Below are 25,098 nucleotides of genomic sequence, written 5' to 3'. Positions count from 1 at the left end.
TAGACACTGCAGCAGCATACTGAAATTACCTATATCCTGTAGTATGTTAATGATCCAAAGGAATTAAAATCTGTCCCAATATCTTATAGTGCTTTGTCTTAGCCAAAGTGGTTCTTCAACCTCAGATGGTGAGTTCTGCCTGCTGCTTGAATATAAGACATCTTTCATTGGAACTACTGTGGTTCTCTTAGAGACCCAAAAGTTGAATTAGCTCAAGGCCAAGTCTTGAGGTATCTCACATACTGTTATTTAACAGGTCAAAAATACTACAGAACTGACAACTATCAAACTTAAAAACAAGCTCATTCCCACTCTTAGAGGAATTAAGTGCAGGCAAAACTATGTTTTCAGAATCAATCTCTTTGTGATGCCTAACATCATAGCAAGGATTCAGTGATATTTGAGGGGGAAAGTATCTAGGAAGATTTTTGTTTTCAAGTCTATCTGCATACCAATCAGTTAATGACTTTTGTTCAGAATTAGCAATGTGTGAACTTGAGTTAAACTGATTGAACAACAATAAGTTGTTAATCAACTATAGATATTCTCCTATTTAGCTTTATGTGTTTTCTGTATCTGGGCTAAAATATGCTTAAATCTCTTAGGTCCAAGAAGACTGCCTCCTAGGGAAAGTTTTCAGGTAGTATTCATATATCTTCAACTAATAAACAGCATTTAGGATAATTATAACTAAAACTAATATTTTAAATCTGAATGTTAAAGTATATTTAACTTAGAGAACCAGTACTGTCTTGTTCTCCTTCGGTGCTGCCTTTCTTGACATAGACAACCTTGTCTATGTATGCCTATTCATATTTAAAGGAATAGATCTAAAGTTACCTACCTAAACCTCTTACTAATAATTTCTCAGTAGTGCTAAGACAAGCAAAGCTCATTAGTTAAGCAGATCTAGAAAGATTACATTATTTTGAAAACAATTTATGCCTACTAGAAAAATGTGTGTCTGTACAGAGACAAATAGCAGCCTCACGTTCTGAAGTTGTGTGCCTCTCCTCCAGGCTGCTTCTTTGCTGAAGTTTGTGTGGGTAGTATATGCTTGTTGGACACTGCAGCAGTTTACTAAAATTACCTACAAATTTGTCAAGAATGGCCATGCAGTCCTCACTTCTGCTGAGGCCTAAAATTTACTACCTGTATTCAAGGTGACTTAGTGGATAGCTCTACCATAAACTGGAGTCAAAATGCCATGTGGCTTCTTCTTTAGGTTAGAGCTGTTAAAAGTCATTTAATTACTGCAACGACCTGTTCAGCCACATAGAAGCCTCTACAAACCACCAAGTTAAAAATGCCTTGTCCACGTATTAACCAAAGTTTCTGCACTCTGCCTCATCACAGGACCTTGACATGTTGTTTAGGTCTGAAATTCTACTCCCTTCTTTGATTCTTTCCATTTCTGACCAACGTCCAATTGCCAGGGACTTTGCAGCAGCTCCTCAAATAGTCACTCTATTCTCTTACAGAGCTGAGAAATAAAGGAATAAAAGATGGTGATTCAACTATTATACTTGTTGCTAATAGTTTAATTGGCTATGTTATTTTGCAGATCCAAATGGACCTACAAACTGAACTCCAAATTGGGAAGAGTTAAGTTACCTAGACACACAGAAGCAGTCCTATGGTGGCAAGGATTCCCATATGGTGATCCTAGAGGACAGGAGGAAGCTATCTTCCAATAGAGACAAAGGTATAGCTGAATTGAAGATGTCCAGTTCATTTTTCTGACTCTTAACAAAAGATGAATGATTCTATCTTTTCTGACTAGAGTGAGTAAAGTAAGGTGGAGGGTGAAGGGGAAGCAACTGTATGGGACAGTTTGCTACTTATATTTGAGTAGAGTGATGAAGAGTATCACCTAAAAGCTCACAAACTAGTGAATTTATAATGTTCAGTAACTTCAGGTTTTAGATATCATTTAATGCAAAAAACCTCTAAATATTTATTAATATACTAAATTACTAAACATATAAATTGCTAAATATATAATAACAATAAAAATATAAACTATATTTTTAAAGAAAATTTACTGAAGCAAATTATGGGCTAATCTATTTTGCATCAATTACATCTGTAAGTCCAGGCAAGTATTTTATCAAATTAAAGTTTATATCTTTATTTATACATGTGGGTCCCCAAATTGTTATGCTGATTGTTTTAATTTCTAGGAGATGGAGGGAGGACCTACTTGGAGAAATAGTGATTGTATCCATAATTTAAATATAAAAAATGAATAAGCACACTTTTATGATGAATGGTTAACTCCATTTGGGCAGAAATGTTCAGTTACTTATAAGCCTTTCAAAACTTAGAAATTTTTCTATTGACACTTATGAGCTCAAAAATCAATGGAATCAATTTCCCTTTTTATTTCTGTTTGTAGAATTAATAGATTATTCTTTTATCAAGGTCTAATTTATAACTAAAAGACATGTTAGATCTTCCTCAGTAGTAGAAAAGCTCATTTGTATGGTTGGTCATTGGAGTTGAAAGGGATTTCAAAAATCATCCAGCCCAGTCATCTCAACTGGCATCTACGTTAGGTCTCACAGCAAAGTATATGGCAATAATGAGATGATACTCAGCTCTTCTGATTTCTCTTTCAGTATTCTTTATCTGTACCAAATTGCCTCTCACTTTTACACTACTATTGCCATATTCAAGATAATTTCAATGAGCTCTGAGAAAAATCACATTAAATGATTCATTTGTAAATACTGATATACTGAAATAGAATCAGCCTAGGGACAGTCCTTGAGTCCTTAGGAGTATTAGGAGTTTGGCCAACAGCAAACTCTATCCTATTTTTCAGTTACAGGAGGTGCACTGAACCTTGCTATCTCTAAGTCATGCAGCTTAGGAAATACTGATAGCCTGAGTCAATCAAAGACTGAGCATTAAGTCAATGGTAGTTTCAGTACAGGTGTACTTAATGTTGAGATCAGAGAAAGCAAAATACTTATTTCAAGTATTTCAATTCTGTTGATATAAAAGGATAATTTATTTTATGAAATAAAATGCTACTAGGATAGTAAGAATGACATTTATGTATTTAACATATTATAAAAGGTTGAAAGTTAACAATTTGGCAATAAAACATACCTTCTGTGAAAAACGTGTAGAAAGTTTCTTACTTTACATGACTTTAGGAGTGCCTGGAAAGCTCCTAATTCCTTAACTATTTTTCTCATGAGAATGCCTCTATATTTGAAATTCCACTGTTGTAAATTACTGCTTTACTTTTAAATTACTATTCTGTTAAAATGGAATTGTGTCTTCAAACAAACTTATTTACGAAACAGAAACAGACTCACAGAAATAGAGAACAAACTTACGGTTACCAGAGGGTAAAGGGGGGTGGGAAGGGATAAATTGGGAGTTTGAGATTTGCAAATACTAAACACTATATATAAAATAGATAAACAACAAGTCTATACTGTATAACACAGGGAACTGTATTCAAACTTGTGGTAACCTATAATGAAAAAGAATATGAAAACAAACATATGTATGTATATGTATGACTGAAATTTATGCTGTACACTGGAAATTCACACAACATTGTAAACTAATTATACTTCAATAAAAAAAAAGAATGCAGATTAAAAAAATGGAATTGTGTCTTTATAAGATGGCACCTGAATAAGATAGAAGAGGGGAAAAGAAACCCTTCTGGAGTAATGGAGTATAGCTAATTACCAAACTCTAATTCACACCAAGGGGCTCATCAAAAATGGCACATTCTAGGAAGCAGGGAATCTATTAGTATTAGGAAACTATACAAAAATAAAGGAGAAATAAATTTCACTAATCTTTAATGTCCTGCATTAGCCTCACAGTCTATACATCCTACACTTGAACTGATGTGCTGGTGACCTATGTGATAGTGGCCACAGTTCTTGAAACATGGCTTTACTTCTATGAAGTTCATTGTTCTCCTTCCTTGTCCCCTCCTTCTCCTTCACCCCCACCCCCCACCTTTGGTTACAACTGGTGGATCTGGGCAAGTTTCAAAGTATCATATACACATGCAAAAATTTTTGCCATACCAGCTCTAGTCTGGAATGCCCTCATCCTTTAAACCTTATCCTTTAAAAAAGAAAAATTCAGTTTCTAGAAATGGAATCTGATTTCTCCTCTGACTCATTACTCCCCAAATTATAATATTATGAAGAAAGCCTCATTTCCAAGACATCTTTCATTCAAAGACTCCCACATTGAACTATGACTTCCTCCTCCTTGGGTGAACATGTCACAACCTCAGGAATCAGAATGTATCATGTAGTATTATGTAACTGCTGCTTTCTTTACTAATTCATTTGGACAACATTTATTTACTGAGCAATGTGTCAATAAGCGTCTTACAAGGAAACAAGAAACATTCTGGGCATTTTGTTCAGAAATAACTTTATACAGGGAATCTTATAGATAATACAGGAGCTGAGAAAACAAAAAGGAGATGGTGAAATGACATGGAAAACAGCAGCTGAGAGGACAGTTAACATCTAGGATAGGACAGAAACAGAAATGAAACAGTAATTCTAGAACTCAGAAGACAAGCCATCTGTAACTATACAGGGACTCCCAGGAAGGAGAAGGACAAAGAACTTGGACAACAAGGGTGAGGCACCCACTGCAGAAAAATCAACTTCAGAAGAAGCCAGAGAAAGAGAAATATCCTGGCTCCTCCCCTTCTCCATTTTGTTTTCCAACAGTGCTTCCTTGTGGTTGAACCTAAACTAGTAGCCATTGAGGGGAGAAAAAAAAAAACAACCTAGAAAATACAGGATAGTTTTCCGGAGAATGGTAAAGAATAAATTGAAATTCAAAATAGTAAAAAACTGGTACAAATGCCAACTATGCACCAAGCACTCTTTTAAGTAATGGAAATTTAGCAATAAACAAAATCAGTCAATTCCTTGTTCTTGGGAGGTTAATTTGTAGTACTTTATATGTACTAGTTACTCAAAATTAATGTAAATACACCAATACACTTTAAAAACACTAATCCATTAAACATAATAAAACTCTATGTGGTGAATATTATTACTGTCTCTCCCATTCAGATGAGAAATTGAAAGACAGGGAGTTACATCCCTTAGGGCATGATGCTTATAACTGACAGAGCCAGGAGTCAAACCAAGCATTCTGGCTCGGGGTATGTTCTCTTTAATCCTATTCTATCTTTTCATGCTTATACTTTCTATTTTTTCTTCATATCACAAATAAAGATGACAAGAAGCATAATATTGAGGAATTTTTAAAAATCTTAAAGCATTTACATATTAAGATTAAGAATGTTTCAAACACTTAGCATAAATTTGTTCACTATCCCTCAAAATATAAAAATTATTTCAAACATAACTGGATGGCCATGCATTATTAATGTTGTGCAAAAGTACAGTGAATTTTATGAACAATAAAAAAGAGAACTTCTAGGGAATGCTTCCACACTTCAGTTTTTTAAGATTTTCAGATGGTGAGAACAAAGAATCAGAACCAGAAAACAGTACTGTAAATTAAATGCCACATGGAGCTAGGGGGCAGCACAAGGGCAATGGGAACATCTGAATATAGAATATGAACTTAGCCTACTTTACAACTTCTCCATGGCTACCCCAAATCAAAGGGAGCTAATACAGGGATTTTCTAAATTAGTAAGTGTAGCATTCCCAATGCTTGCTGCAAGGCACCAGAAGAATTCACCTGAAGAGTCTATGCTGTGATTTCCTTTGTAAATGTGTCGATGTAAAAGCATTTTGATGGAAAATACATTTACCTCTCTCCCCCTTATGTATTCAGCAGATCAGAGATAACATTTGTGAAAGCATCATTTATTGTGCAGTACTTCACATAGAACAATAAAACAAAAACCTCCCCTCATAAAAGACTGAGGTACTGTGATAGTAGTTTCTTTCCTTTGTCCATGGTTCTTACAGGAATACTTGCTGTGCCTTGTCCCCAGTGAGTGGCACATCTCCTGGTTTACAATTATATGGATGCAGGTCATAATGAGTGACTATATGATCTTTGATTCTTTTTTAACTTCGAAACAACTCCTAGAGTTTAAAACAATTGAAACGTGAACTGATGACTGTGGAATTCCTGCTGCTCTTTGTGAGTGAGTATGAAATGAAAATCTCTGCCTAGTGCATGGAATACTGACATCATGTAATTATAGCCAGGCTAGCCAGCAGTCCATTTAGTCAGAATGCCATTAGAAAAAGCACACCTGTTCTACAAGTAATTCAGTCTGCATAAAGAATACTATACGATGGGAGGTTTAGGTTTGCAGTCTAAAATTTTATTTTCCTATTCTCATTTCTCAGCTAAAAACTCTACTTTTAAAAGTCAGTCACATCCCACATTCTATTTTATCTTAATTTTAAATAGTTATAAAATTTAATTTCTTAAAAATATTGAAATCCTAGTTATCAACCTACAGATTGTTACATAAAAGTCATTTTCTAAAACCTATTCACCTGTTTGTGAAATTCCCTTTTGTTAGTATTAAGAGGAAACAGAAGGGTAAAAAAGAGAACAGAAGATTGACCATGAAAACTGTCTTGAAATGAATGTGAGGCTTTATTTTCTAAAGACAAATAAGTAGTTGGATTTGCTATCCACGACCAAGAATTATTTATTGCAAAAAATCTGTAAATTTATGTTTTTGTTTTAAGCATTTCAGCATATCTAAATATGCTTTTGAATAAAGTACATACAAATAACATATTTCTTATCATTCTATGGCAGAATTGAACTCTTTACACTGGTACATTCTACATATGTTGTGTAAATAAAAGTAATGATACTGATAAAAAAAAAACCCCACAAAACACACAAACAAAAAGACCTTAAATACCTAAATATATGTTATCTTTATAAGTAGCCATCCTTGGAGTCTATGAATTCATTAAAATAATGTGACCAATTAAACTTAATTTTGAAATTGTCTTGAGACTTCTAAGACTCATAGAACTTAATACATTTTTAATACCAGAAAAATAATATAACATTTTTATAATATGACGTTTAGTTAAGAGTCACTAAACATTGGAGACAGCATGAAAATCAACATCAGGGAGCATTTCTTTTATGCCTTTAAAATTTCATAGTGCAAATTAATTTATGACTTGTTTCCCCTTTAATTATTGACTAGGTAAAGGGATTTTTACATTCAGAAGTGGATACTGTGCTCAGATTTAAACTCACCAAGACAACACGGAGTGTGAAATTCAGGATTGGAGAGTTTAAAATCGCTATTTCTGCTCTGCCCGCTGGCTCTTTGTTAGGCTCACCATTAGGGAGTGCTAGAGGGAAATGGTTACAGGGAGAATAGACTTCTCTTTGTTTTCTACCTGTTGATTTTTCTCTTTCTTTCTATTTGCTTCCTATTTGATTCACTACACTGACACAGTAGTAAATGGTTCACAACAGTGACACACTGTGAACCATTTGTTCCAGTAAAAGCATTATTCCTTTTTAAAAAAGAATTAACACTTTCAAAACCATCCTTATGGTACACCTTTAGGGGTGCCAGCCTTTGTGAAAGCCCTAACAAAACTGAATAAAGGGTTAATATGCTAGTACTTGAAATGTCTGGTCCTATTCCTTGGGATCCCTCTGCTGAGCTTTGAAAAAACAGCACGGGATGAATAGTAACTTCTTATCAGGAATCTGAGTTCCAGCCTCATGTGGCTATTTCAATCTTTTAAGTTTTAATTATCCCCATCGCTTTTCTTTGTTCCACCAGCCTTAGGTGAGCAGCTGCCTCTTGCAGTTGCTACCTCCAAGGACCTCGTATTCTTTTTTAATGCCTTGTCTTCAGTGACAATTATCAACTATTCTACCATCCTTTTATTTTTGCAATTTCTCCCATTAAGAGGAGTTTACTTTCCTTCTTCTTAATTCTGAGTTGGCATTGCAACTTGCTTTGACCAAACAGCGTGAGACAGAAATGAAGCCTGGCAACTTAATATTTGCTCTCCTGGATTTCTATACCACTACATAAGAAGTCCAACTGTGGTGCTTTGAGAGAAGTGTAGCCAAATCTTGACATTTCAGGTACCCTAACTGACATACCCAGACATGTGGATGAGCTGTTAGGATTTTCTAGCTCCAGCTGAGTTCCTAGTTGTATGGGGCTGCATGAATTACCCCAGTTGAACCACTTGGAATAGAAGGACTGCCTAGATGATCCCAGCGAAATCAAAGAATTATGAGAAAAAGTAAATCATAATTGTCTTAAGTCACTAGGTAAAGGAGTAGTTGGTTACATAGTAGTATACAATTGATAAAGCCTTTAAAGTTCTTCAAGAGCTAAAAATTTTGTAATAATTGTTGTCTACTAAAATAACTATTGTGTGGTTTCTGTCTTTGGCCTGATCATGACAGATCCAAACATAAATACTGAAACAAATAAAATAATTTTTTCATAATGAAATTATATGTTTTGCCAGCGTCTCCCACACGCTAAACTGGTCAATATTTTTTTAAAAATAACCTTAATTTCAAGCCATTAAGAAAATAATTATAAAAGGAATCAGATTTTCAGAAAAAGTTTAAGAATTCATTAAACAAGTATGGGATAGCCTAATAGCTATCTGAAGAAACAACACATTTTATTAAAGAAAATGTTTGGTATTTAATTGCACAACTACTGTTTGTCCTTTTAAGTCTATTGTGCAGGTCACTGAAAATAATATTAAATAGAATCAGATTCAGGTCATTTTATACTGTTTTTATGAAGACAATAAAGCTAATATTATATTACCAATGGAAGTAACTGAAATTTAAAAAAAAGTAACTGATACAGGAAAATAGGGTGCAAGAGGATGGTCACATTCCAGGTCTTGAGTGAGTCCCTGGGAGATATGCCTTACCAAGTGAGGGTCCTTGGCTTTGAGCAGGAAAGAATTCAAAAGCAAACCATACTTGAATAAAAGTAGATTTATTCAGAGAGATGCAAACTCCATAGACAGAGTGTAGGCTGTCTCAGAAGGCCAAAGAGGCCACGAGGTGTGGTGGGTGTTTAAAGTAAAAATAACACATTCCATAGACAAGAATATAGGCCAAGAGGTGCAGTGTTGTTAGTTTTTTACAGGCTTGCAACTTCATATGCTAACAAGTGGGAGGATTATTTCAACTGCTTTTGGGTAAGGGGTTGGAATTCCCAGGAATTGGGCCATCACCCACTTTTTTACCTTTTATGGTTAGACTAGACCTGTCAGAGGGCCTGTGGGTGTGTCATTTACCATGCTAATACATTACAATGAGTGTATAATGAAGCTCAAGGTCTATTGGAATTTAAATCTCCTACCATCTTGGACCTCAAGGTTTACTAGGAGTCGAATCTTCAATTGCTGTGTTATTCCTTTAACAGCTGTGTGCTGCCCTCTTCCCTCCTGCCTCAGTTCCACCTTCTGATTTAAGGAGTATCATTTGCATATTAAGGGGCAGACATTTTGAGATCTTGAACCTTTTGACCAGGACAATAGATTTATTTCCTTCCATCTGCCAAATATACCCATTTCCTTACTAGACCCCCAAAAGTATTGCCCCTTTACAGTATCAGCTTGAATTACAGAATCCCCTAGTCTAAATCAGGACCAGTGTGGATGAGGCTCCTGTATATGTGATTTCTCAGGTTCACTTCCTTGGATATTGACCCTTTTGAGCTAGGTACCTTTGAAATAAGGATAAGTTTTCTGTACTCCATTCACCCAACATACAATAGTGAGCAGGAACAAAGAATCTGTAGTTGGCTTTCACTCAGATAAGGGTGAAGTGGTAGGAAGAGAGGAATTAAGTAGCTCAAAGTAATTTTAGTATCCAACTGGATACATATATCTAGTTTCTTGATGAGAGCCTCCAGTTCCATTGAAGTGGCTCCCTACAGATGTTGGCTCCATCCTCCAGGATCTTAATTTGCTCTCTGAGTTAACCTCACTTTTGTGTAAGAAATGAGTCAGCCTATATTCTGCTTATAGGTTCTGAGGGCCCAGGGGGATGCTTGCCATTATGAATGTCATCTGTTCCTTTCAGTACAATGTGATACAATTCCTTTAACAACACATATGGAATATTATGTCACAAATTATATTAAATTCCTTTAGATTAAAAAAGAAATGCCACTCATTTCCTTCAGAGGTGAAATATTCTCTACCTTGAACCTCCTGTGAGGCTGTTGAGGTAGAGTCCTCAAGAATTCTTACAAATCCTATTTTTGACCTAGAGACCCTTTTATCTAGGTGAAGATGTCTAGAGATAACAAATTAGATTTTTCTAAGGTTTAACAAAGGGGTTTACACTAATCCTTGATCTAAAATTTACCCTGAGGTTAGATTTTATTGGCCATGGCCTAAATTTGACCTTTACTCTGACACTACTTCTTACTTTATTTCCTTTTTTGCCTCCTAGAAAAACTGAAAATAAGACAAAATTTTATTTTTGAAGCCAGAACATTCTTGTTTCTTTCTGTTTCCTCTAAATCATCCTACAAAATTGAGCAGTTCCTTTGTTAGCTCATTTGGCTTCTCCTGTACTTTATCATCAAGAGATTTGATTTTTTAAATCAAACAAAAACATAAAACAGTTTATCTCATTAGCCAGATCAACAAGATTTTTAGGTTTCCTTTCATGATACCTACATTGGCCGTTTTGTTTATTATCTTGCTTTTGAAATGGAGCAGAACACTGTGAGGCTCTCCTGGGTACAAATCTTTTCTGTGTCCCCATTTCTTGTTTGTAGGAAATAGGATTCACTCAGCCTCCTTGACCTTCCTTGAGTTTCAAAGGGCAGATTCAAACAGTTACTAATCAGGGAAGAGATGGAATGCAGAAAGAAAGGAGGAACATCCAAGAAACAATCTTGCAGCCTAGGAGCAGGGTCCTGGTTCTTCCTTGAGGAATATACATAACAATATCCACCCCGTGGAGGGTGGTCACTTTAGGCTGAGCACAAGATTCCTGGAACATCACCCTGTTTCTTCACCACTAACCAATCAGAAGAAAGTCACACACTCTGCAGCCCTCACCCCAAATTTTGCCTATAAAAACTTCTCCCGAAACCCACCAGGGAGTTTCGTGTTTTGAGCATGAACCACATGTTCTCCTTGGTTGGCCCTGCATTAAACCCTTCTCTGAATGAAACTCTGAAGTTTCAGTTTGTTTGGCATCACTGTGCGTGGGACACACAAACTTGTATATAACACTTGTATATAACTTAGGTCCCTTTCTTTCCAGCTCAAATAATTTCCTTCTTTCCTTCAAGTCTAAGTCTTCTAAGGAGCTTCCAACTTCTACCCACACTATCCCAAAATGAATGACACAAATTTTAAGTTTGTGTGTGTGTATGTGTGGCAGCAATACACCATTTGTATGCAACAAAGTCTATTTCACTTTAATATCGTCAAGTAAGAAATAACTCCAAAAGTTGGTGGCTTGTACAACCATTTTATTTTATTGCATTGATTTTGTGGGTTGGGCAGAATGAGCTAGCAGGTTGCCTCACAGTCCTAGCTTGAAGTCTCTTATGTAAGTATAGTCAGGTGGTGGCTGGGCTGTCTGCTAGGTCTGGATCTGGTGCTTCTGAACTTCTCTATGTTGTGTCTAAACTTCTAAGACCTCATCATGTGGCTTTCTTTCTAGCTGGACAACTTGGACTTCTTGGCTGTTTAAGGCTCTCAGGCTGCTAGTTCTTCTTAATGGATGGGCCAGAAGCCCTCAAACCCCACTTTGGCCACATTGTGTTGACAAAGCAGTCACAGAACTAGCTTAGATTCAAGGGGAGAAGCATTCCTACTTTTGATGGTAGGTGGCGAATGCACATATAGGGAACAGTTGAATAGGTTTCACACTATCTTTGGAAACTAGCTAACACTTATAAGGAGTGTGTGTATGTGTGTGTGTTTACCTTTAAAATCAAATTAAATTGTGAAAGGCTTATATTTTATTATTTTTCTTTCCATTTTGAAGAATAAAACAGATGCTGGTTTACCCATCTTTTCCCACATCAAGGGAGGTAAATAAAAGGAATGGATACTAGAAATAAAAGGAGGCAATGTATAAATCAGATCAGAGTATTTTTTTTGTCAGTTTGCACCATTTTAGGAGATCGCTTTTACTAGTCTAATTGGAAAATTTAATTGCCAGTTAGATATTTGTGACAATAATGGAGTTTATAACAGGATTTGCAATACACTCTATCCTTGTTTTAAGGGAAGAGTGTGGCTGTATGAATGATACAATAAATCTGCTTTGAAAAGGTGAAACTCAGAAAACTGGAAAACAAGCAAGACCACTCAACATCACAAATAAAAAAAAAGAGTAAAGCTGAAATTTCTGCAGGATTTAGTATCCTAGAATTAGCAATATCTTAATATGCACAGCCTAAGATCCTGGTCCCTCAAATTGATAGTTACAGAGATTAGACTGAATGTCCAGTACTAGTAAACTTTTAACAATGTATAAATGGAGCAATATAGCTCACATCATTATCTATATGAGCCATATTGCTCCATTTATAACAAATTGTAATTTGGTTAATTGTTCAACTTAGAGATAAATTCTAGCAGCAAAATTTTATTTTCAGTTACTTCATCTCTCTTACTGATATTAAAACTCAAACCTGGCTACATGTGCATTATTTTGTGAACATTTTGAGTAGACAAACTGTTGAAAGAGCATAGATTTTCTATGCTTTTAGGGGAAGGAAATTCAGATTTCCTTTTAATATATTTTTAGCTATGTTGATATCTCACATACAAATGTTACTCAAATAATACTGCCATATTGTATATTATTACTGAGATGCTGGTTTGAATAGAAAATAAATTATAAGTTCTCAGAATTTGAGTTGATGCCCAGAACTAGAAAGTTTTATGGAACTGCATATGAAAATTATTCATGATAACTGCCAACTCCAGGTTACTGTAGCACTTTTTGAAATTTGCTGAATTATTGAGTTTAATATTCTCTCTCAACATCTCCGCACTGTAGTAAAAACATCTGTACAATTACTTTATACTTAGGCAATATTCCACAAGTTGCCATTCTTAAGGCAAAAATATATGAATTTATTTTAGAAATTGAGCAAAGTATCTATTTTAATATAATCTTCACTTGGGTAATTACCTTGTGAAGAGTGTGCATTTTTTTTTTTCAGTTCTTCTAATTCATCATGGCTGCATATTTGTATAGGTCCTAGAAGACACAGAAACTCACTCATTAGAATCCTTGCAATCTGTTAGTGTTAGTCTATGTGAAACTTACACTCCTTGCATGGAACTGTTACTGAATATATAACATCTCTTTAGAGTAGATCCATTTTATGACAATGATCATTCTGTACTTTCCAAATAATTGCACTTGATTGAATATATAAGTTAAGCTTCAGAGACATATTTTTCTGAACTCCGATGTGCAACAGGGTAGTCACATAGTAAACCTTGGAGCATCATACCAGCAAGTGGGCTTCTGAGCAACAATAGAGCAAATGGCGACTTTTGCCCTCAAAGGAGACAAGCAGATGGTGAATAATTCAGAGAGACTCAAAATATGCCAAACTTGAAAATTGTAGGAATAAATCACAAGCACAATATGAAGAAGGGATGACTGGTATGGACTCTTATACAACAATTCAAATAACTTTGTACATTGAGAAACCAAATTTAATCCAGGTGGCTGCATGAATCACTAAAATTACAGGTGATTTAAATACCTCCTTAGTCTTGTTTAAGGTCAATATATTTTCCAATACACAGACAAATATCCATGGCTTATGATTTCATGTTTCCCTCTGGTTCCAATCCTATTGCTATTAAGTTCTCTCACTCACTGTTGTCCTATCTTGGTTCCCTGCCCAGTACTAATTTAAGCATGAATCATACAATTTTCTCTTGCTGTCTCTTACAAACTGATTAAACAATATAGGTGTATTTAGACAGTAAAAGATAAAGATCTATGGAAAAGTCATTAACACTGCAATACAAATGACAAGTTAAAGTTAAATGACTGATTTTTCTTGTTTCCCTAGAACACTTTCGTATTTCTTTTAGATGTCACTATGAACCCTTATCTTTCTCTTGTGATACACTTCATATTTATTCCTTGTCTGTTTCCATCACTTGATATTTCTAAGCAATCTAGATGAATAAAGGGAGGAGGATAGCCTTTAAAAAATGGGTAAAATCTGTGAAAAATTATCCATATAAGAATGATAGGCTGAGGACAAGAGTTGAGGTGTTATTCTTTGCTAAAATCAAGATGAATCATTTAACCTATTTAAATATTAAAATTTTAAAAAATAAAATTGAATTATGTGTGTAAAATGATACTAAAACTAATCATAATCCAACATTGATATATAACTACTGTTAACTTTTTAGTGTATTCCCTCCTAGCCATTTGATACATACTGAATGTCTATCCATTCAGAGGTAACTTCACCTAACATTACAGCTTCATTCTTTATAATGATTTTTATTTGCATATTTGACATTATGGAGGCAAAGACCAATATATTAATCTGCAAGGATAGTGACATTTAGTGGACCTAAAAGCAAGAAGACATGAAAAGAGGCTTGGTGAAAGAAGTACACTCAGAGGAGATGGTTTATTATTCAGACTTATTAAATAAATAAAATCTGATAATTCAAGTAACTCATAAGAGGTTTTGAATAAGTGAATAATTACTGATATTACTGGGCAATTCAAGTGATATTTATGTTGCATGTTTTGTAGATTAATAAGTAAATCTTTAATACCCATGTTCCCTAAATGCAAATACGTTATTTTTGGCTGAACAAAAACACAGAACAAAAGAGTATTTGTTTGCTTTTTAAATGATCAGACACATGAAAATATGTCATCTGTAGTCTATTAGTAAGAAAATGGCTCAAGAAAAACCTATTTAACTGGGAAGTATCTCAAAAAACTCTTAACAAATTCAGCATAGAAATGAATGTCTTCAAGTGAAAGGGCATCTATAAAAAGCTACAACAAGTATCATATGGATGGTGAAAGAACGAATTTTTCTCCCTAAAATCAGGAATATGGCAAAATATCCCCCTTTACTACTTCTATACATTATGGTTCATAAAATTCTAGTCAGTGCAATTAGTCAATCAGGCAAGACAAAAGAAAAAAAATACCCAGTTTTAAAACTGTTTTATGCACAGGCAATATGAACATGTGTAAAGAAAATCTTAAGAATTCCACACACACACAAATCTATGAAAACTAATGAACTCAGCAAAGACTCAGAATAAAGAATACACAAAAATCATGTATTTCTACATATTAGCAATAAATTATCCAAAAGTAAAATTAGGAAACTAATTATATACACATAGTATCAAAAAGAATACTTAGGAATATAGTTGACAAAAGAAGTGAAAGAGATGACTGAAGAAAAATGCTGAGAACCAGGTTCCTTATAAGGAATAAAAGCCCATATAGCAGAGCTGCTCCAAGAAAAAAAAAAAGGTGAAAAAGAGGTATACACAAATCCACAACATTTTTCCAAGGGAAATTAAAAAAAAAAAATCTTGCAATGAAGAATATTATGTCCAAGCATTCAAAGGTAGTTATTATTAAGATGGCAATTCCTGAGTTATAGATTTGGTGCAGTCTCTATCAACGTCTAAGCAGAATATTTAAAAAGTTACAAGCTATTCTTAAAATATATATGGAAAAGCAGTCTCTATCAACGTCTAAGCAGAATATTTAAAAAGTTACAAGCTATTCCTAAAATATATATGGAAAAGTATAGAATAGTCTTTTAAAAAAATTGGATAACTTATACTGCCTGACTTCAAACTAGTACAAGGAAGAATGACATTAGCAACAATGGCAGAGTAGGTAGCTTCCAGGGCTCATATCTCCACAAAAACAGCAAAAATAGGAGCAAAAAGTGTCAGAATCAACTTGTTGGAACTCTGGAAAACAGTAGATTTATAGGACCCAAGTGGACCGTAAATCAAGGAATAGCCACCTGATAAAGGGTAAGAGAGCTCTGCAGAACTTCTTACCCTGCGGCCCCGCACTCAGCGACTCACCGGTTCCGACGATGGCAGCACAGAATCCCAGTGACCAAGCAGAAAAGACCTTCTCAAAAAACTGTGTCAGTTTTAACCTGTCTAGAAGCTGCTTTAAGAACCGCTTTATCACCAGGAAACCGGAACTCTCTCACAGAAGAAAAGTTGCTATGTAGCGGGCATTCCTCAAAACAGTGTGGAAAAAAGAAAAAGAAAAACTTCTTTGCCACCCAGGACAAACGATTCCAGTGAGGCAAACAGTAAATATGAGGGACTCTGAGAGGAAAAGCTGAAGAGAGAGCTTCTTTAAACGAAGTATGGAATCGAAGACCTTCCGCACCTACTGAGTTTACGCGGCGACTTAAAAGGCCTGCGCATGCCCAGGACCGGGCGCATGCTCAGAGACGACCTCAGGAGACCGGAAGCTTTCCTCTCCGGCAAGTCTTCCCGCTCAACAAGCGGGAAATGAGCCGCTGACTGCAACGGTGAGCCGCTTGGCCAAGCGTCAGAAGAATAACCCAGTAGAGCCAATCTGCAAAGATTGGCAAGGTATGTCTTTTCTTACTTTTTGCTTTTAGGCATTTAGAGAAACCCGTGTCAACACGGCAAGCTGTACCTATTGCAGAACTCTTTACCACTCAAAACTAGCGCTTTTCGGGTCAGTCAGTATATGCGCCAAAGTGGAACACCTGATGAGGATTATGTTGCCTCCAGAATTCTGTGGCCCACTGGCCTAGTCTGTTGCGTTGATTTTTCTTTTTTTAAATTTATTTGTTTGTTTCCTTAGTTTTTGGTTTTTTGAGTTTGGTTTTGTTTTTAGTAGGAAGGGCCAGATACAGCAACTTATCCATTGTTACAGAGGGAGAGCTTAATTTAACATGTCCACGTCACTGGGCCTCTAGGAGTTTTTCTGAGGTAAAGGGCCCTTGAATTTTTGTTGAATTTATTTCCCACCTGGGAAACACAAATGTCTTACCGATATATCTAGACTAGTTGTACTTCCATTTCATGGAAGAGAAAGAGGAACAAGGTCCCTGCTGACTAAATTATGACATAAGTCTGCAGAGTTGATGTACCTCTGAGATACTTCGCTCTCCTTGCCAGCTGAAAACAAACCGCTCGGGTGGTCTTCACTAATAGGCATCGCGTGAAAAGCACTTTCCAGATCAGTTGCTGCATACTGGGGTACTAGGGAGTAAAGTAATGAAACCAGGCCTGCGACAGCAACTGTGATTTGAGACACCACCTGCTTTAAATTTACAATTCTTAAATTCTTGTGCCTGCACTTGACGTTTCCTACCATAATAGCCCTCACTCTGTAGGTCCTGTGACCAGTGTGGGAATTCTGTCAAAGTATACAGTAAACCCATTGCCCATTCACCCTGGTAAATGACCACAGGTCTCTGAAGAAGGCTGATAGAAATATAAACATTTTATATAAAAAAAAATATATGTATATATATATTTAAGTGTTTCAGGGTCTTTCCTCAAGGAAACTTAACTCCTCCCTTCATTCATGGGATTCTGGAGTTTGAATATTGGCTCAAATCTTGAAATTGATGGGCCATGGCTATCTTTTTGGATTATTCAAGTTAGACTTGTTTACTACACCTAGAACTCTTAACACAGATCGAATAAAAGTTTAATAGACTGCCCATCTATTTATTTTCTAGGTACAACATGATAAAGTGTACCTAGAAAAATCATAGGCCTCTGCAAGTCAGTGTTCTGGTTCTATAGTCCATTAGAGTAACTATTCCCACCTTGTCTTTGGCAATTAAGTGCAGTCACTAGGCCACTGCTATCCAGGCTCCCCTTACTTCCATTACATTTAGAGGGTCACAGTTTGATGGTAGTAGTTCCCCCTCTAATTAATGGTCTATGAATAAGAACTACCTCAGAACTTTTCAAGGATGCTGGGGCTTCCCTCACAGATACATACCTTATATTCAAGGGAAAGGTGTGTCCTTTGGACCCTCCAGGGTAAGTTGAACAGATCTACATGGTAAGTACACTCTAACATTACAGTATCCCTAGTCTCTGGCTACCTGATTCTATGTTATACCAAGGCAAGTTGAGCATTTTAACTTCATTTGTTATAGACTGTTTGCCCTTTGAAATGCCTCAACCTAAAACATCAAAGCTAAAATCTCTCTTTAGCAGCCAATATCAATACATTCAGCCTGACTCAACTTTATTTTCACCATTATTCAACACTTTTATAACCCAGTCCCACACATAGTCCCCATATTTAATTCTGCATAAATTGTTTAAAAAATTCAGTTATTTGGGTGTTTAGTGCCCTTCCTCATGGGTCAGATGTTGTATCTCACCCTTTGGGGCCTGTTGGGTTTGAAGTCTAGTTTTAGTATAAAAACGGAGATGGTAGGGGTAAGTCTTGAGAAGAATCAGCAGTGACTTGCTGGGCAGCTACGATGGGGATGCAATTACAAGTTCTTTTTCTTTTTTCTTTACTTTTTAATTACAAGTTCTTCAGGCAAAAGAGGGCTAATCCATTCATTCCAGCAAGGGAAGACTAGCTGCTTCTACCAGCAAGGAAGGCTAAGAAGAATTGGTAGGTTCTGTGTCCCAGGTTCATCAGAATCTGCCCATATCTCCTATACCAGTTTTCAGGATTCCATTCCCTTCTAGTTAATAACTTCACTTAGCAGAAGATACCCTAGGAGTTGCAAATTCAATTTGTGTTGTAATTCAACCACTTACAGGATGATATTCTGGGACTGGTTTTCAGAAATTCTGACCCAGAAGTTTTTTTCAGGGCACTTACAAAGTATTTTTAGGTCATTAATGTAGAGTTAGAACTGAGAATATTCTTTTTGTTACATACTTTCTCCAACACAATTAAGAGTAACCAGCCAATCCCATTATACTCCTTAGTTTGACTAAAATACTCTAAGGTAGTAAGTACATGATCACGCAGAACCTTGCATTTTATGAGGAATAATCTAATAAAATACTATTTAAAAACTGGTCAAATAATATAATTAATAGAACACAAAATTAAATAATATTAATTTATTTTTCACTAATCTCAATTTGTAATCATTTCAAATCATAATCCTCTCTACTTTTTCTTTTCAATTTGTTTTCTCTTGGATGGCACTTCTCTCCTGAGAGAACTGTTAATACTGAGGCAACAGAGGTGTCAACAATTCTGCATGACATAGTTTATATAACTGACTCCAATATGGAAAGTTATTAAAAATTCAATACATTCCTAAAACTGGCTTGTTTACAAAAGACTGTATTGCCAACTATAGTGATTCATTGGGCCACCAGGTGATAAAGAATTCTGGAGATACTAACTGCAGGATCTTGAAAGACTGCTTACTGAAAGTGAAAGAAGGGCATAGAGAGAAAGACTGTCAGTGACCATTTTGTTTGAAATTTTTCTCAATTTCATTGCAATATATACATTTATAGGGCTCTGTCAAAAAATTTAGAACATCCTAAAATAAATCCCACACCCTAAAAACAAATACTTAGTCTTACTTAGATGAAATTTCTGTAAAGGTATCAACTTGCCCAGTGATGCTAACCTTTGCTTAGTTTCATTTTGTTCTTCTTTAAATATAACTTCATTGAAATTAATATAATATTGAAAATCAACTATAATTAAAATATTACTTCACTGATCTATTTAAAAAATTGTTATAGTCTCACTTTTATAATGAATATAATTTTACTTTATAAACTGAACAAATGACCAAAGTTGTTGAAATTAACATCATTCTTGGTCTACATTACCCATCATTTTGAGGAAGTGAAGTTGGCAGAAGTAATAGCTAATAAAACATCAAATAAAAGATCCATGTCTGCTATAAATATTTAGTCCTAAAGGCTAAAACATCTTTGCAGGAATATTTCTTAGCTACAAAGTTCATAATGAAGAAGATTTTATTTTTCACAAGTGGGGAAACATGATAGTACTTATAAGAGCAAATTAGAATAAAGCGGAAGATATCCTCTGCACTAATTTGAAACATAGATAAAGAAAATCTAAGATCCCAATATCACATTCTGATAGTATAAAAAAATCATAATACTAAAACTTGCATTTTGGATATATAATATATACCTGAAGTTATATAAATATTATTTTAAGGATAACTTGATAAAATATGAAAAAATAGCATGACATTAAACCTAAAATTATCTTTGAAAACTATATTATTTTAGTGTAGTTCTTAACAGAGGATATCTTAATATAATTGCATTGTAAATACTAAATCTTCCAAAAAAAACTAAGAAGCTTAATAAGGAAAAATAAAAACCAGAGGCCTTCTGAAGTATTGTGAATAGTGTTATGAAAACAATAAATTTGTACTAAAATTTCTTAACATAATCTACTTCAGGACCAACATAGCACACCATACATATTTAATAATGATTTCCAAAATGTATTAATTAACACACTGATTTAGAAAGAATAATTTCCAAATTGGATTTGGACCAAATGACAGTGAGTAATTTGAGAAGCCCATGTTCATGCATAATTTAATTACGTTATTCAGAAGTTACTTATTAAGCACAAAATGTGGACTCTGCTTTAAACCAGGATATTAGGATCAATCAAATAAAGTACGATAGTTTACTGGTAAAAATAATGCAACTTCTAGTGACGATGCACCTGCATTAGTTTTGTGTGGCCACTGTAACAAACTGCCAAAAAATAGTGACTTAAAACAACAGAAATTTACTTTCTCACAAATCTGGAGGCCAGAGATTTGAAAATAAGATGTCAACATGACCATATTCCCTCTGGAGGCTTTAGAAGACAGTCTGTTCTTTGCCTTTTCCAGCTTCTGGTTGATGCCAGCAATTTCTGACTTGTGGCTGTGTCACTCCAATCTCTGCCTCCTGTTCATATCTCCTTTGCTGTGCTTATCTAATCTCCCTCTGCCTTTCTCTAATGAGGACATTCAGATGGTATTTAAGATCCAGCCTAATAATCCAGGAAAATCTCATCTCAAGATCCTAACACAGTTATATCTATAAGGATCCTTTTTTTTCTGACTAAGGTGACATTTACAGGTTCTAACACAATAGGTAAAATGTAGACAAATACAAATATAGATATAAGGAAAAAGTTTTGTGATACTACAGTGGGATAAAAAATTATGGAATGGCTTATATTTTGCATGAGTTGGCGGTCATGGTTTTAAAAGTCAGGATTGGATTGAAATTTCAGTTCATATTACCTGTGAAATTTTGGACATGTTATATAATCCTTGTCAATCTTGTTTTCTGAATCAAAATAATCTATGTAAAGGTGAGAAACACACAGAGAAATAATGGTGGTATTCTGTGATACAGGGAGCACTGGAAATGGATTAATTTTAGGGGAAAAGATCAAGTTCCATTTGTTTACATTGAATTAAGACTTATTTATGATATCCAAGAAAATATTTTAAGGATGTAGTTAAGATATTTTTTCAGTCAGGGAATGGAGGTATGTAAGTGTGGGTCTTTTGAATACAAATGCTAGTTTAAATTGTAGGCATTTTGGTATTCTATATTAAGATGAGACAGTGAAAGTCAAGTGGCCTTAGGGCCAAACCTTGAGAATAAATTAAAGATTGGATAACAGAGCACAGTTAACAAAGAGGAGAGAGAAGGATTGTCAAGAAAATTAAGAGAGAAGAAGGAAAGTTGAATATTAGAAGAGACAATGGGATACAGTCAATACCTGGTTGGTTGAATCCATGATTGTGCAATCTGTGGATGCAGAAGCTGAGGATACAAAGGGCCAACAGTACTATGCCATTTTATATAAGGGACTTAATCATCACAGATTTTGATATCCACGAGGGTCCTGGAGCCAATTCCCTGTGAGACCAAGGGATGACTGATACTTGTTTAAAGGAGGAAGTGGCAAGGATTGTCTAATGATGCTTAGAGGTCAAGGGAGGTTAGTACTTAGAACGTCCCATTGGATTTTAGCAATATGTATGTCATTAGTATGATCACTACAAGTAATACCTATGGAAAGATGGGTGAGGAAATCGAACCAAAATGTTTGAGTACTGAACAGGGACTAAGAAATAAGGATTAGAACTAAAAACTCTCTTGAAGTAGTTTTTGAGGAGACCAGAAAGGCTATAATTGAATGGATATATGAATTTGTTTTGTATTTTATTGTTTCTTTTTTTTAATAAAAAATATTAAATGTGAAAAAAGTTAACATGAGGATCAAAATGAAAGACAGTGGCTTAGTATACCAAAAAAAAAAGAAAAAAGAAAAGGGAAATTGCAGTTCTTGTGAAAGAAGAATGGAAGTCTCAGGACAGGATGTTGTTTTGCCCTTAAATAGGATGGTAGACAGCCTTTATTAAAACTAGAGGATAACGTAATGTTATATAGATAGATGCATGCATGTTTGCTGTTTGGCACTGAGAATATGAGGGATTTCTGAAAACTATCTTTTATGTTTTTCATTTTTTGTTTGTTATATTTATATACTGAAAGTATACAAGAGGGATGGGAAAGGGTTAAGAAAATAAGTGGTAAGAAATGAGAACAATAGAAAATGTGTGAAGTAATAATATTTAAATGACATAAATGAACATAAGATTTCAAGATATTCTTGAGGACCAAATGTGTAAGTAGGTTTCTGTGTTTTGTGTTTATTTTCCATTAGTGCTTGCTTTTTGAACACATATCACAATGTAAGGATGTTCATATTTATGTGAGGTGGACATTCATCTAAACAGATAGGAAAAAAGCCTTCGGTTAATAGTGTTATTAAAATGCTTACATATCAACGCTGTAACAGCATGAAGTGTTCTGAGGTGAGTTCTGATAGAATAAGGAAAAAAACAGAAGATGAAAAAGTGGGGTATATGTACCTAAAGAATATCTAGAAACATATAGAAATATTTTTTATAGGATTGCATTGTAGATAGTTTGAAAATGGCAAAGACCTGACTTTGGATTCCTTTGAAAACATGTTGGGGTTTTATGACCTAACAACCTGTGATACGTCTCAACAGATTTAGCTTTGTAGGTGAGGTTCTATTCAGAGTACAGTACAGTATAACCCATAGGAAGATAAAAATGTAGTTCATTTCCAAAACTTCTCTAAATAATTAATAATGAAAGGGCCTGATAAGAAATTCCACTTGCAGTAATTTGGATGAATTATGTTAACTGACAAAGTATGCAACTATAGAATGCCAGAAATGCTGGGCTGAGTTCTGCATCCCTTTAAAACTAATCTTGCAATGAAGTAAGTGAAATAATTGGGCATCAAAAGCAAAACAGGATCAGATTTCCAAAGGGGAAACATAACTTTTACCCTGATAGGTAAAAGATTCTTTGCCAAAACCTGGTACCTCAGCATTATGCTTTAATATTCACACAGAAAAGGAATTGTCTTGGATGAACTGAGGGTAGAGATTCCTTTAAGTGTATGAACTTTGAATGGACAGAGCATCAGTGAAGAAGTGGGCAGAAAATATTGGCACTCTGGAAAGGGAGAGAATCTTTTCAAACTCAAGTTTATATAGGAAAATAAGTGGTGTTAAGAGGGCCTCTGCAAATCTGTAATTTTTATGCTGCATTCACTCTAGTGTAAGGTTTAATAATAATATACTACCTGAGTGGTCTAGCTGAGAAAGTAAATTAAAGTGGTTTCAGGTTGGTAGTAAATACATACACCTAAATAATGCAAGAGCAAATCCTCTCTGGAAGGACACAGATCTTTCAAGCCCTCATGATCCCTGACAATGATATCAAATATGAGTTCATAGTAAAACATCTTAAAACATGGTGAAATAAGTTGATACAAACAGGAACAAAGAGAATTCAGTCTATAAGAATTTAGGATATTAGAATTTCCATATATGGATTACAAAATATGGGTAAAAGAATGGAAAAAAATATACAAACACTAATAATGAAAAAGCTACTATAGTATATTAATATAAGATAGAATAGATACTGTGGCTTGAGGCATTAAGAGGGATACAGAGAGCACCTGCTTAATAATAAAGAGTTTAATGCAATAGGAAACTGCAATTAAAACTTTACCAAAAACCTACTATAATTTAAAACTTTTATGAAGCATAAAAAAAAATCCCTTAAATTTTGTACGACAAAACTTCATAGAACTGTGGGAAAACTGACAAATCCACCTTTGTGTGTGAAGATTTGAAATAGTCTCTGGAGTAATTGGTAGACTAAATAAAGTTTACTAAATATCAAAGGATTTTAAAAATATATAATTAACGAACTTGATTTAAAGACATATACATAAATACTTAAACAAAAAATAAACTTATTTTCAAACACATTAAATAAGAACTAATCATGAATGATAGGTACAAGACTAAAATTTTATAACTGTAATAAAACTAGTTAGGAAATTAATTAAAAATTTAATGGAAACTTTCTAAACTAGTGGGATTCAGCTAAAACACTATTTAAAGTAAACAATTTAAACTTATGTTCATATAAATGAAAATCAAAGGGCTAAAAGTTAATGACGAAAAGATCCAACCTAATAATTTATTAATAAAGACCAAACATAGTAAATTAAATAAATAGAAGGACAAAAAAGATAAAAATAAGACCAGAATTATATATCCAGATATTTGTTCTTTGAATGTTAATTATTTTGAGGAATTTAACATATGGATAAAGAAAAGATTAGAAAGCAGTAGAGGGACATAGCTACAAATGAAGGGCAGATTAAAAGGCATTAACAGAAAAACAGAAACACATTTTTGCCTATAAATTAAATTTAAATTAAGAGCCTAATTCTTTTGTGTAAATTATCAAACATATTCAAAAAGAAAGAAATTATTTTCAGAATTTAGAATTTTATAAAATTGAAAAAAAATTAGATGCTCATATAGAAAGAAATCTAGTTAAAAGTTGTCATGGATAGCATTTAAGCAAAATTAAGCAAAAATGCATACATGAGTCTATTAAAATGAGAATGGGGGTCAAACACTAGACAGCAAGGTGGTGCATCACATACCGGCAGTTGTGAGGAGGAAGTAGTAGGAAAGTAGACACTTTT

At 34.5% G+C, this 25,098-nt stretch overlaps 2 long non-coding RNA genes across 3 annotated transcripts in view; one reads left to right on the top strand and one right to left on the bottom strand.

The window, feature by feature from the left end:
* Positions 1 to 1,119: 1,119 nt before the first annotated feature.
* The window catches only part of LOC140689277 (uncharacterized), a 44,031-nt gene continuing 20,052 nt past the window's right edge, over positions 1,120 to 25,098 (bottom strand). Inside the window, exons 1-3 of one of the 2 annotated variants that reach the window (XR_012064167.1) lie at positions 16,074 to 16,372; positions 13,150 to 13,218; positions 1,120 to 1,483 (exon numbers count right to left, since the gene is read on the bottom strand). This is a non-coding gene — a long non-coding RNA (uncharacterized lncRNA). Of the gene's footprint in view, positions 1,484 to 13,149; positions 13,219 to 16,073; positions 16,373 to 25,098 lie in introns of those variants that run through there. The other variant, XR_012064168.1, reaches the window with a different exon arrangement.
* Positions 16,507 to 25,098, top strand: part of LOC140689278 (uncharacterized) — a 231,044-nt gene continuing 222,452 nt past the window's right edge. The window contains exon 1 of the long non-coding RNA XR_012064169.1: positions 16,507 to 16,601. This is a non-coding gene — a long non-coding RNA (uncharacterized lncRNA). The remainder of the gene's footprint in view (positions 16,602 to 25,098) is intronic.

The sequence above is a fragment of the Vicugna pacos genome, chromosome 25, assembly GCF_048564905.1.
Source record: "Vicugna pacos chromosome 25, VicPac4, whole genome shotgun sequence".
NCBI lineage: Eukaryota > Metazoa > Chordata > Mammalia > Artiodactyla > Camelidae > Vicugna > Vicugna pacos.
This window is presented reverse-complemented; position numbering and strand designations above follow the sequence as displayed.